Genomic DNA, 13510 nt, shown 5'->3' with positions numbered 1-13510 from the left:
TTGCTGCTTTTCCCTCCCCCCTCTCTGGATTTTCCCTACTTCAAAATTCTGCCTGTTTTTAAAGAACCTGAAATAATCTGTACAGGCATATGACTGGGATGGGGAAAGGTATATCCACCTTTTTTGTTAACATCACCATTTCCTCCATGGCTTAAAGCTCTCTGCCAACCATCATTTTAGCTCAGTGCACTGAGGCTGAATTCTCTTTGGGCAGGCCCCATTTATGGTGTAGTTTCAGTTGGTCTGTGAGAGGCAGCAGATAACACAGAGAAGTTATCATCTACTCCTCTTACCCCAGAGGAGAAGGGATTCTGGACCCTACATAAAGTGGCTGCAAGCAGAAGAGTCCTGGACTTCCCCATGCAAAACTCAGTGAAAGCAGTATGGCAGGCTTTCGGGAACAGCCTGCTTCCTTTTTTTAGTTTCCTTCAGTTTTTTTTTTAAATTCCTTGCAATCATGGTGACTTAAGATGGAGGGATGGCACAACCCTCTGAAAGCTTTTCCATCCCTTAGAAAGATCATGCAGCTTCATATGTTTGGGATTTTTAAAAGCACCAAGCATTGCTATCAGTCTCTTAGCTTCGTTTGAAAGTTTCTGCCCTCAACCTAGATGTGAACAGTATTAGGTGGTCCTTAAATTTTGTTTATCTTGTTCTGTAAAATCCAAGGTCTGTGACACAGCAAGGCTGTGCTTTTCTATATTTTTTTCTGAAGTGTTGGACTGCACCCACCAGTGAAACAAGACATCAGAGAAAGAGACCTACAGGTCTTGAATTAGGATCGTCGCCATGAAAAACAGGCAAGAGCTCTGAAGGACTGAGAGGAGGAGGCTGTGAGACACAGAAAGATTTGCTTTGTTAGCAGATCAGAGGGGCAGGGTAACCTAAGAGTAGTTAAATCATGCAGCAAAATAGGACAGTGGTTTACCAAACCAGTTCCTTGCAAAAGGGTTGAGGGTAAGTTCCAGTTCCTTGCAAAAGGGTAAGTGAGACACTAAGCCTGGGCTTAGCTTAGATGCTCTCAGCTTTTCATGCATTACTTGAGTCACTTGTAAAAATCTATGAAAATTAGTGGAGATGGTTAGTAATTTAGTTCTGCAGGTTCTATTTTGTAATGTACATGGGATTTAGAATGAAAACTATAAGGTCTACACCTGCTTCTTCTTGAGTTCATGTATGAGGTTCATATCCAGTAGCACAATTCCAGAAAGACATCCCTTTTCCGAGAGGCCATCTGGGATATCTAGTGGCAGTATAGACATGAGCTCTTCCCTGAGCTCTTCCTCAAACATCCTCCTCTCTGATGGGCAGCACGACTCGAAGAGCTTCCTGTCAGAAGGAAGTATTCAAATACCACAGGCATCCACAGTGGTGTGGCCAAGGACTTGCAAAAGAAAGGTGAAGTCAAACTAGCTTGGGAAATCCTCTGGTTTGTTTTGGCTTTATCATTTAGCTAGGTTACTGTAATTCAGCTTTCCAGATCTCATTAGGCAGTTGATCAAGCTGCCACCAGCTCTTTCTGCTGTTGTCATTAGAGAGGTGGAGAATAATGCCCTGCTTAACAGAACAGACAAAAATAAGTGTTAAGCACATTGCCACTGCCCTGACAAGCAGCAGTTATGTGTGTTAGCTGATTAAGGGGTGTTTTATATTAAGGTTGCATATTTACTGGCTAAAATTGACAAGACTAATACATGAATATTCATGAAAGAACTGAGTGGCTGTGTTTAGGCACTCAAGATAGATTTGTTGGGTTTTTTTAATATAAAACTGTTTTAAAAAGCCCCAATTAATTATTTTTTAGCAGGCTGAGGTGCTCTTTTTTTGCAAGCATTTCTTTTGGTATCAGACTCATGGTGCATGACAACAACACAGAACAGTAAGCTTTTCACTACTGAAGTAGAATAATGCACAGAAAATAAATGAAAGGCTGAAATGTTAAGCTATGCAAGTCTAATTAACTTTCAGCCTTAATAAGCTGTGGCCTCTCTAGCTAAATTAAAAACGGAGTTTGAATTACAGATGGCATCTACAGTTTGAGCTTAAAAAGGCATTTATAAAACTGTCTTTTTTCCCCCTCTCTGGTATTTCTGAGCACTTTGTTTTGCAGAGGGCCATCTGAAGTGGACAGCCCTCTGTCCCTCTCTTGTCTTCCCTTTTGTTCACTGGATGATTCTTTGCCCTCCTCTGCTGCAAAGAGGCTCTAATGAGACTGTTCAGAAATAAGGGGGGCTTGCCTTGACTTTGCCAGGACCCTCACTCTGTGGCTGAGCTCTCCCAGGCTCTGCCTTTTTCTCTGGGAAAGGAAGCCCCATTTGGGCACTGCTTGTCCCAGAGCAGATAACATAGCTGGGCTGTGTCTGACTGCCAACCTCACCCCTTGGTTTGTATGACAGGAACTGGAAGGAAGCATGCAGAGACAGTTGCATGTACAAAATCAGCTAGTGCTGGGAGCTAGGTGCTGAGCCCTTGTCTTGCCTTTCTTCTCAATGCTGGAGGGTGTTCTCATACACAGAGATGTATCTGATGCATGGCATTGAGTGTAATGAAGGGAAGGCTCACACCAAGTCTCCAAACTGTGACAGTGGTCTCAGAGACATCTTGCAGGTTTTTCAGAGGGTATTCAGACAAAGCTGTTCATAACTTGCAATGGTAACTTGTTGGAAGAAAGAGTTTAATAGCTCATTATAGCTCTTCAGCTCATCTTTCTGTTTAATTTGTGTCTGTACAAAGTAATTTTGACAGTGCTGGATTTGTCACAGTCAGATGCATCAAGCTCTGAAGATATTGAATTGTTTTCTGAAGTGAAGACAATTTTGAAACCTTTTTAAATTTCCATTTAATTTCTTTGGCCTGGCTGTCTGACATTGCACTCATGAGTAAAGCTTGGGTTTTTTTTTTCCTTTTTTTTTTTTTCCTGTCAGCTTCAATAATTTGATTGAAGTTGAGAATGAGGATATTATCGGAATATGTTGAATCAAACTAACTTTGCTAATCTGTTCCAGATTCAAAATAGAGGTAAAACATCTGCTTTGGTTGTTGAGCAGAGCTCCATGCCAACTGTAGCATGCCTAATGTAAAGAAAGAGATGAAGTGGTGTTATGAACTGATCTTCATGTTCACACATAGTTACTCTGCTATTAATGGAAATAACTCTGTCATCAGCCTCAGTAGTTAAACATTTTTAATCTGTATTTTATATCAGCTATGCAGAAAGCAAATATCAGTGACTAAAATCTGCAAAGGATTTTAGTATTTTATGAAAGCAGTAATAACCAACTGTGGTGTTCTTCAAGAGCACTGTGAGCTCCATGACCTCTAAGAGAAATCAGGAAACATGGATGTTACTCTTTAATGTCTTTTAAAGTATATTTGGCCCTGACTGTGTAGGAGAAGGTGAGTTGGGAGATTTTCTGAGTTTTTCTGGAGCTGGCAAGAGGGTGGCTGTGGGGGTGGCAGTTGCTGACCAGAGGAATGAGTTGCACTGTAGTGCGTAGGAGACAGGCAGTGGTGAGGCTGTGTGTATGATGTGCAACACAAGGGGAACCTGAGCAAGATCCACTTGAAATATAGTGGTAAGACCAAACAAATCAGATAGTTCAGGTTTTGTTCAAGTCCCTAAAACGTCTTCTTCTTCCCTATCGTTGTTTTCATGATCCTGGAGGTTTGCTATTGTCCTGAAGCTTGGTTTAGATACCCATGACAGCAGGACCTTGGAAGTGTTGCAGGTCACTGTTAAGAGGAAGATGAGGTTCAGGAACACGTGAGATTGTGATTACAAAATGTATCTGTCCTTAACAGAAACTCTGTGCATGGGTTCCCCATAGCTGAAATGACCTTCTGACAAGTGAAGGAGATGAGATCTGAAATTTTGCTGGAGTCCTGCCATGTGTTAGTGTGCATCTACCCAAAGGCACTAGAGTCCCCTTGAACTTTTGGAAATATATATTTTTATTGATTTCTGGTGTAGCTTACCCTTTTTGCATTAACCTTTATCTTCACCTAAGTGTAGTGTGAATTTTGTTTTGCCTTCTTTGCTTTCATATGTTCAATCCTTTGCCTACTGAAGCCTGCAGAAAAGAATAACTTTGACTTTCAGTGATTGTTGGACTAGATCTATTTTTGAAATACAGTCTTCTGCAGTTCACAGTTTGTAACTCAGTCAAATTGGTAACCGGTGTCCTGGTTTGTGTTGCCCTTAATGGAGCAGAGATGCATCCTCCTTGTGCGCAGCCATTTAAGCTCTGTATGTCTTGGATGTGGAAAACAGATGATTTCTTTTAATAACAACCTTTTATGTATTGCAAACAGTTTTCATGTTTCCTTTAAATTGTCTTCTATGTATTGTGACCAGCTCTGATCTGTTTAGGTTTTCCCTGTAAATTATGTTTTAGAGCTCTGTTTTGGTCTTCAAGTCAAGTGGTGCCCTAAACTAAATGCCTCACTCCAGCCAGCCTTAGCAGTACTGAGCAGTGTGGAAGGACCACAGTGTGCTTTGCAAGTCATAATCCTATTTTAAGTCTCTTCCTCTTTTAGAACGTTGTTTGGTTACATTCAGTTAGTAAAATGCAGTTCCAAATTCTTTCTTACACAGAACTGCTGCGTAACAACCCTGGATTTCTCACTAACAGGCAGGCTATGTTCTCCTCCATACTGAACAGTGTACTACTCTTCCTTCAGCCTGACTGTTTGTATAATTTGTCAAGGTGGTTATAAATTCTAATCTTGCCCTCCAACGTCCTTGTGTAGTCTCTTGTAGTTCCAAGGTATCTGCAAATGTATTATGGCACTCTCTGTTTCATAGCTGCCTTCTTTGTGTGTACAGTGATATAAAACAGACCCCGTTAGCCAGCGGAAGTCCTGATCTTACCAAGATGTTACAGGATCAGATGCCACTTTATAGTTCTCTAAATCAGGGCTAATTTTCTAAAAATGAAAGTTTTAACTAGCATGTGTGATGAGTATCAATGTGTGCTGCATATATCAGAGCACTTAATTACAGATGGACTGGACTATTTGTCCTGCTGAGTGTCCAGGCTGCCAGATGAAAAGCAGATCTTGCTATGCTGCTGCACTGAAAGAGCACTATGGAAGGGTTTTTTTGAGCCAGCTGCAGTGTGTGTAGCAGCCCTTGCACACGCTTGCCTTGGCAAGGAAGAGGGGTAAGTCACAGTTTCATAAGTGATAAACTGAAGGGAGATAAACTTGCAGCATTTCCGTTTCTTTTTTCCTTTTTCTACTTGACTGACGTTGCTGCTGGTAGAGTTGGGTGCAGGCAGGATATCAGTGGTCTCCAGAGGATGTGGGGCCACTGAACGGAGGAGATGCCTCAGGTTAAGCTGACCAGCTGCATGAACTCCTTCAGCCCTAAGAGCGTTCCTCCCTCAACACAGATTTGGTTTTAATTGGTTTTTTTTTTTCTCTCTTGTGGAATTTAACACCTAAACAATTGGTTAAAAAAAAATTGCTTGAAATGTGTTTGAAGACAAGTGAGCAGGAAATGAAGCTTTTGGCAGGGTTGATGTTTTTCAAGTGAGTTTCTCCCCTAACTGCTTTATTCTGAAATCTCTAGCGAGGAGCAGATGTGTCACTGGGTTGCTGTTGCTCTGTTCTGCTGCTGGCAGTTTCATTTCTCTTGAGGTTCATAACCTCACACTGCCTTGGCCACCTCTCAGCTGTGCCTCTGGTGGGGACAGCGTGCAGGGCCCTTTGGAAAGCAGGTGGTGTAACATGGCACAGGGCCTCTCACTTGGAAGTTGGCTTCAGCTGATTTACACCAGCTGGAATTTATGCCCCCAGAGATTTTCCTGTCTGCTATGCTCTTGTTCAGAAACACTGCCTTGGTGCCAGGACTTCTTCCCTGCTTCTGACTAAATGATTGATGGATTATGGGGGAGGGGGAAAAAGAAAAGACAAAAGCTCTGGGAAACAAAATATAGATATGACAAGAAGTGCTCAAATGGATAAGTAGTGCAGCACATGCTGCTGAGAACATGTAAAAGGAATTGGATCCTTTTTTGGTACTGCCATTACAATCGCAGGACTGTTATTTAATGGTGCCACTGATATGTCTGTTGTGAGATATTACACAACACACAGTTTGTATCAAGACAAAATCCCAAGAAACTTTGAACAAACCAATTCAGGAGGACAAGAAAAATTCAAGGTACTATTAGGTTGATTATCCTCAATCTTTGTAGGTATTCCAACAAATCTTATTATGCTGTCTGTGACAGACTTTTTTTCTACTAAAATGGGTAAACGCTAGTGAATATAACAAATGTAACAAATGTTATGCTACTATGTTTATTTTTGTCTCCCTTAAAAAAACTTTCCTATTTTAACTAGTCTGTATTGTGCTGAGTCTTTGTCTCCACTTGATTAATGTAACTTCAGGGCAGTATTTATTAACTAATTATCTGATCTGAAGGCACTTTAAAAAACCTCACCCACCCCCAATCCCAAATGCCAAAACTAAAACCAAACCCTAGCACTTAAATCAAGACTGGTGGACAGCCTCCAGTAATGAGAATGAAGGAAAGGACGTTAGGCAAGCTGAATTAAACAGTCTGAGCTCTTTTCCTTTTTAGAAGTGAGCTAAATATAACGGGCCAAGAGTTATTTTGGTGCCTTTAACTGATAAGTTCAATGAAACATAGGCAACTTGCAGCACTTTCAGTTTGTAGAGGAATTTCAGGATTCCAGGAATGGCAGGATGTAACCTTCACTTCACCTGGAAATATAAGCAATTCTTGGGACAGTTGATAGGCTTCCTAATGAAAAATGGGAGGCAGCCAAAATCCGGAGCCAAGCGAGCACCAGAAATAGATCTGCCAGAGGCTTGTTTTGCACTGTCTAGAATGGCATATCACAAATTGTGCGAACAGAAATACCGGGCTGGGTCCAGCATTGCACAAGCAAGATCAATCCTGACTATTTTCCTTTTTAAGTATCATGAAAGCTTGACTAAATAAATGTCGTGTTAAAGTTTCAGCTGTCTCAATATGTTGTTTTCAAGTAGGAGAGGGGAAAGGGCTGAGCATAGAGAGGACCAGGGTGCAGGTGGTGGTGGGGAGGCAGGGGTTTAGCTGGCTTATTCTTGTTACATCACAAGATGTGTGCTTTTGGGAAAGTGTAGTGAAGTATAGTCTGGTTTGCACATCACTTACTAAATGATTATTTGTGATTATGTTTAATTATAGAATCAGATGTATTGTCTTCTCTGTCTGGCCGGAGACAGGGAGTTTGGTGGGTGGGGTGTAAACAAAAGCCATCAGGGCCTTGCTGAGTGGGAGCAAAGAGCCAGAAGTCTGTGGGAGCACAGCCTAGATTTCTGAGCTCAGCTTGTTTTTGCAAAGGCTTAGCTGTATTGGAGGGGAAATAATTTAAAAGCAGGTGATGCAGGATGTGTTGTGACAGTCCTGCTCTCTTTTCAGGGTTGAGCCATGCTCTAAGCAGTTCAAGTTGTTCTTTTCCAAACATGGTGTAAGCAATGTTCAAAACAAGATTTTTAATGGAAGGTTATCATCAGACAATCTTGTTTCAGACAGCTCTACTGCTACTACTTCAACCTTTTTCCAGCGATCATGCTTTTCCCTTCCTCCTTCATTACAGCTATTGTACATCAACAAAATCTACTTGTTCACCTAAAGCTGAGGATGTGATTTTTCCCATCCAGAAGATGCAGAAGGGTGTTTTGGTAGGCTGTAATTCCAGCCTCTGAACCTGGTCAGTACTGGATACCAGGCACCCAGCTGAACTCAGCTGGAGAGGTGGGATGCATGTCCTCCCCTGGCCATGCTGCCCCAAGGCTTTGCGGTCTGCACCAGCTGCCTGGCTGTCCAGCAGTATGGTTGGAGCTGCTCTGTTTCTGTAGCTGTTTGTGATTGCCATGCAGTTAGCAATGTACACCAGTGATTAATGTCAAGTTTTTGTAATGTTACCAGCAGTGGCAATATCTGCTGATCGTGTTAGAATTACTGTATTCCAACCAATTCTGCACCAAATATTTCTGTAAATGTTCAAGTCTTTGTTTGGGACGCCACTGTGGGAAAGGCTGAGTGAATGCCTTTGTGGAACCACCTATGGACCATGTTAGCATTGTATGAATTATTCAGACATTTGTGAACAATTACTTAGGAACCACTTCTGCCTTCCTGGGAGGGGAAAAAGCACCAAGCACACTGAGCATTGTTTGCACCACACTGAGGGTTCTTGCAGACGTCCTGTCCTGATGTCCTGGGTGCTATTGAGTACGTGTCCCTTAGGTTTAGACCATACTGGGAGCCACAGGTGTGCACTGGGTTATTTCCCATTTGGTCACTGAGCAGTTTTTGGTGTTTTGGTGAAGTCGCCATTCATCATTAGATGAAAGCTTTGGAGGGAGAGGCTTTCAGCTGTGGGCTTGTGTTGTGCAGGCAAATGCAGACACCCCCCTCCAGCTCTTCTTTCTTTAAAAAGTTAGGTAAAAGTTGTTTTTGAAGCTCAACATATGTTCTGTTTGGAGTTTATATATAATTTTTTACCTATTCTCAGGAGAGCATAACAGCAAATGAAGCAGTGATCAATTCTCCACTGCTTCTGTGTGCCCCGTGCTTTTTTTATGGTCTGAAAGAGAAACACAGCCTGAGGCTTTGGAGAAGCTGTTATAAATGACATAGATAGAAATGGGGGCCATTACAGGAAAACCCAATACTTGAAATAAAACTTAAATGCCCATTACATCCCCCTAAGCAACTTAGAGCACAGCATGGCAGCAAGTTGGAAAGCCATTGGTGCAGGGAAAGTGTCAGGGCACAGTTGCATCCTTTAAATGCTGGCCTATAAACAACATGAAGATCTCTCAGCTTGGAAGTGCCTCTGTCACGCAGAGGTTCTTTTTTAGTTTTGGGAGTGTTGACTCATGTTTTTTTGAATACCTCTGTGTGTCATATAAGTTTGTTGGTCCTTGAGCATTCAAACACAGTAGAACAAATTGAAATAAATAGCAATGTGTTGGCATGCATGCTGTCCTTGCTGCAGAGGATTGATGTGCAATCCTTAAATCACTGGGCTAGTCTGCAATAAATGGAAGCACATAATCAGATAGAATTGAATTAATTTTTTTTTCCCTGCCGTGTTTGAAATGTTGCAGCATACAGGGTATTTATTGATCTGCTCAGTATAAATGTCCTAAGTGCATTTGCTCACTTAACAATGCTGTTAGTTTGTCACAGTGCTTCCAGGGAAGCAGTGCACCCAATCTACAGATTTGATTCTCTCCACTGGCTTTTCAATTGCTTGGACAGGTATTCCTTATGTCACTTTGTAAAGATCTGTAATTGCAATGTAACACCTCTTAGCAGCCATCCAAGGGCATTCTTCTCCAAATACCAGCTCTGTGAAAGTACTTTGTTGGCGGAAGTGTATATAGAAATTCCTACAACAGGATTGCACCCTTTGAATTAACAAATTAAGAGCAAATGTTTTTTGTATTTACCCATTCCTAAAACACAATAAAAGGCTAACCCCTGATGCAAGGGTAATAGACTACAAAGCCTATTGAAAATTATCAGCATTGAGTAATTTCTGTACATGGAACTGTATAAATACTAAGCATCAGGGAAATACACTCTAAGAATTAACTCCAGTTAATGGCTGTTCACTAATACAGACTTGTAAGTTAAAATAGCATTTCAGGTATTCATGTGCTGTATGTACAGAGAGAGAAAGTCCCAAACTAAAATTAGGGACAGGAGTAGCCTTTTTGCTTAGGGCAATGGAAGGAAATAGATGTATGTGATGTGACATAGCAGATAACCTTGTAATCTTGATTAGTGGGAGTACTTTCAGAAAAAAAGAGGTGTTTGGCAAAACACTGTCAGAATCAATACCACTTTGAAATGATTGTGTGTCTTGCTACATTGCCTTGCTAGTTACATGAATACATGGATATATATCTAAGTGTTTAGTCCAGGAACTTGATGTAAGGCAATTAGAGCTAATAAAGGATCAAAATGTAGCTTCTTTTCACTTGCAGGTACAAATGGTAGTCTATGAGATCAAATGAGCATGGGAGTCAATCATCCTTATCCTATCGGCCTCTGCCTCCTGCCAAACAAAAATCTGCCTTAAGTAAGTCCTGCTTAGTGAGACAGGATATCTAAAATCAAGGCAAAATGTTCAGTATATGCCACAGTTACTAGCTACTCAACAAAAATACAAAGTGGTTTGCTAGGAGATTGAGCACCTGCTTTGGACATAGTAATTAAAATTATACTTGAGACAGTCCCCTTACATGCTTCTTCTCCTCTGGAGTCAGAGATTTGCCAGTGCCCCTTGGTAACAGTCAGATCTATGGAGGAGAATTTCCCAGTGCTGGACTTTTTCTTTTGGAACAGCTTGTTGGCTCTGTGGAATCCAGCTGAGCCACAGGACATTCTTCCGTGTGGATTTAAATTCTGTTGCTGAAAAAATCATTGTGCCTTCAGTTCAACAAGTTAATTTTACCTGGTGGGTTGAAGTCCAGCTTATGATTGCCCTACATTCAGTAAAGACAGGAATATGTCCAGAAAACTGGACAGTGTCTGCAGACACAATTTATTTTTTACTAAAATGCTTGTTACAGCACAAAGTAAAGAACCCTCTAATAAAACTTGTTGGTAAGTCTCATACATATCATAGTTACTCTGTAGAAAAAATAATATGGAAAGTTTTTTGTTAACTGCTGGAGTTTATTTTCAGAAAAAAATGTGAACACTCCCAACTGAAATTCTCTTTAAGAAATAGGAAGCTACAGAGAGCTGAGCTGATGAAACAGTTGTTCATCATTCCAAAACCCTGCACCCTTGCTTAATTCTAATAATAGTTATATATAATCTGCTCTGTGCTTGTGCCTTTCTTTTTCCTTTAATATAAGAGTTTAACAACTTCTGAATTTGAAGACTTTTAAAGCAAATTATTTCTGTTAATGAAATAACCCATTAATGATGTCACAAGTTTTAGAAATTATTTCCAAAAATATACTATCCTTTGACAATTAGGAAGGAAAAATATCTACCCTTCAGGAATTAAAATTTAAAAAAAAAAAGCTGTTTGAAGTCATTGATGCATGAATATGGTTATCAGTGGTAATCTGTTCATTTGGCATCTATCATCAATGTGTGTGTAAGTGCACAAGCCTTATTCCATCCCTGTCAGCTGCTGAATGGAGCAATGCCTTTTCCATTGTGCTGATGGATGTGGATGCATCTTCTCAGCTCTGACCTCAAACTGAGCAGTAATGCTGCAACATAGTTCTGACATGTATTTCCTGGACAGGTTGTTATACTTGACTGCACATCTTACACTGAAATGGGTCTCAATATGTAATAAAATTGCCTCGACAATAAATAATACATTCTCATTTCAAAACGAATACCTTTGAAAATAAAGTAAAATAATGACATAGTGAATTAGTAAAATGGCCAGCTGGAGCAGGCTGCACAGCAGTGACTCAAGATGGTTATTAACTTGTACTGGTTTTATCTCCTCTTTCCAGTTTTCAGGCTCTGATCATTTTTATCTCCTCTTTCAGTTTCCAGGGTGTGATCATTCTCCATTATCTCTGTGTCTTGCTGCTACAACTATCAGAGATAGATTTTTATCATAATTATTTTATAAAAATTAAATCTTACTGGGGAAAAAGGTCTGAAGGATGAGGCCTGTGAAATGGCTATATGGCAGCTTTCTCCTGTCAGCAAAGGTTACATGTTTCAGTGGTGGGAGTTATACCCTGCTTCAGAGGCATGATAAACACTGGGGTTTGATCTAAGGAAGTGCAGGTGGATGTGACCATGCTATGGTGGACAAAAATTGAGATGAGGATCTTCTGTGTGTTACAGGTCTAAAGAACACAGTGTTATTCTCAATCTGCTTTCTGTGTTAAGTGGCTGATGCTAATTAGAAAGGTCAAACATCTCCTGTAAAACCAAGGGTTTGATTCAGATTTGTGGCAGAGAGAAGAAGGGTCAAAGTGCCTTATTGAAGACCTTCCTTTTTTTAATGTAATGATGCAGAGTACTTTACTTCCTCCCTTTTCAAAAGAAAAATGTTGCCTGTAACAGCACTTGAACTTGGTTGCTTTTTTTTTTTTTTAATCTAATAAATTTGAGATTTTTTCTCTTACCTCTGTCTGAGGTCTCACCTTAAATGTCACCAGAGTCTGGCTGATACTTTTCATTGGGTGCTGGGCATACCCGCAAATGGGTTCAAGGAATAATCTAAGATGCTGGGGGTATTTGTGTCTTGGCTACTGGATTGTGATTGCCATTCAGCTTGAAATTGAGGAGTTCTCTGCTTTCGTGTTAATTATTTTTTTCCATTTAATATTATGATAAATGCACAGAAAATGCAAATATTTTGGTGTGAGCATAATAATTTCATAAACATTCACTGATTCTTCATAGCTGTTAGTTTTAGGAGAGAAGGGTCTGCTGTTTGCATCCTCTGTTGGGGAATATTCTCTGCCCATTCTGACAAGGCTCGGAAGGGAGCATGCTACACTGTTAAAGTGAAATGCAATTTTTTTTCCCTTTCTTTTTCAAACATCCACTACAATGTGTAAGACATAGACAGTTGTGATGAAAAATATTGCTTTAGTCCTTTTCATTTTTGGAGGAGTGGCAAGAATGAAATTCCAGTATGAATGTTTCTCAAGGACATAAGGGATTAATATGTCTTAAAATAGACACTATTAACTTAGAAATGCATTTTCCACATTTGAATAAGAAAAGATAGGGAGGAAATGGTATTTTCTTTGTTCTTTCAGCCTGTTTTCTGAATTTCGAGAGAGCCTGTTTACAAGGCAGTTAAATTCTGTAGAATCTCAAGAACTGTTGCAGTTTTATGTGCCTAAGTAGTAATGCATGCTGCCATTTTACAGGATTATTTTAGATTCTGGTGATTGCATGGCATCACAAACTCCTTTTTGACAGTAGGACCATGAGGCGACCAGGAGTGAGACTTGGGGGGCACACACTGTCTTCAGGAGGGTGCTGGTGAAAGTGGGGCCTGGTTCAACCACATGCTTTATGGGATAGGGGTCTTTGTGAATTGTCCCCTTCTTTTCCCGAGTCTCCAGCAGCACAGTTATTCTTCTTTTAGTTCGGTGTGCTGCCAGTTTGGTTACTAACTCAGATATTTGCTGCCAAGGTGGTTGCAAGGGCTGAAGTCACCAGCTCTGGCTGAGTATCGCAGCTCTGAGCACACGCAGAGCTCCCTCCCGCTGCCCGGCGGTGACGCCAGTGTTGGAGAGGAGTGAGCATGGCACATTGTTTCTCCTGTGGGCCTGGTTATTTATTTCTGCATTCCCATTCATAATAGCATAATAACAGACTTGAGACAATAAGATAATTACTTCTCTTCTTGGGTGGTTAAAATTAACTGCGCTCATTGCGTATTTATTCAGGGAAAAAATACAAGTTGTTTAGTGATTGCCCAGAAATTCATTATCTGCATAATGTTCTGTTTCTAAATGTGTATTGCATGACCA

General features: G+C 40.6%; 1 protein-coding gene across 1 annotated transcript in view; it reads left to right on the top strand.

Annotated features, from left to right (window-relative positions):
• ANKRD44 (ankyrin repeat domain 44) overlaps positions 1-13510 on the top strand; it is a 128046-nt gene that overhangs the window by 47769 nt on the left and 66767 nt on the right. The gene's annotated exons all lie outside the window — the stretch shown is intronic.

Source organism: Vidua chalybeata, chromosome 7 (genome assembly GCF_026979565.1).
Source record: "Vidua chalybeata isolate OUT-0048 chromosome 7, bVidCha1 merged haplotype, whole genome shotgun sequence".
In the NCBI taxonomy this organism is placed as follows: domain Eukaryota; kingdom Metazoa; phylum Chordata; class Aves; order Passeriformes; family Viduidae; genus Vidua; species Vidua chalybeata.
The sequence above is the reverse complement of the archived record's forward strand: the minus strand, read 5'-3'. Positions and strand labels throughout refer to the sequence as shown.